This window comes from Octopus bimaculoides, chromosome 1 (assembly GCF_001194135.2).
Source record: "Octopus bimaculoides isolate UCB-OBI-ISO-001 chromosome 1, ASM119413v2, whole genome shotgun sequence".
In the NCBI taxonomy this organism is placed as follows: Eukaryota; Metazoa; Mollusca; class Cephalopoda; order Octopoda; family Octopodidae; genus Octopus; species Octopus bimaculoides.
This window is the reverse complement of record NC_068981.1, coordinates 139,070,888-139,071,377: the sequence shown is the minus strand read 5'-3', so window position 1 is coordinate 139,071,377 and position 490 is coordinate 139,070,888. Positions and strand designations below refer to the sequence as shown.

The 490-nt window shown below is 33.7% G+C and overlaps 1 protein-coding gene across 1 annotated transcript in view; it reads left to right on the top strand.

Annotated features, from left to right (window-relative positions):
* Nucleotides 1-490, top strand: part of LOC106870676 (periodic tryptophan protein 1 homolog) — a 26,991-nt gene that overhangs the window by 14,326 nt on the left and 12,175 nt on the right. The gene's annotated exons all lie outside the window — the stretch shown is intronic.

Sequence of the window (490 nt, the reverse complement as noted above, 5' to 3'; positions counted from 1 at the left end):
GATGTTTTAAAAAAAAATACTCATCCACCTGAACTGACAGAATCTCTCAATACAATGAAACTGAAGTGTAAATCTCTACACTTAAAAGCATATTATACACCTGAAGAGTCTTCTTTGCACCGTATGTTGCATCATTCCACGCCCACTAGAGACCAGTGCATTTTGAAGACGAAACAATTGTTGTGACAATAAATTGCTTTTTGGTACAGTCCATCTTCTCTATTAATCTCTAGTCTGTACCTTACATGCACCTTGGAATTCTTGGAAGTTAATCCAACGATGACCACAAAGTATCACTGATGACCCCTGGTAGCCATAGGTGGTGAATGTGCTCCGCAGACACATGACCTGGGATTTAACTTGAAGCAAGGTTTTGATACTGTGTTTAATGCATAATTTCAAAACTTTTAAATTCGACTTATATATTTATATATATATATATAACTATATATGTGTGTGTGAGTATATATATATATATATATATATATAT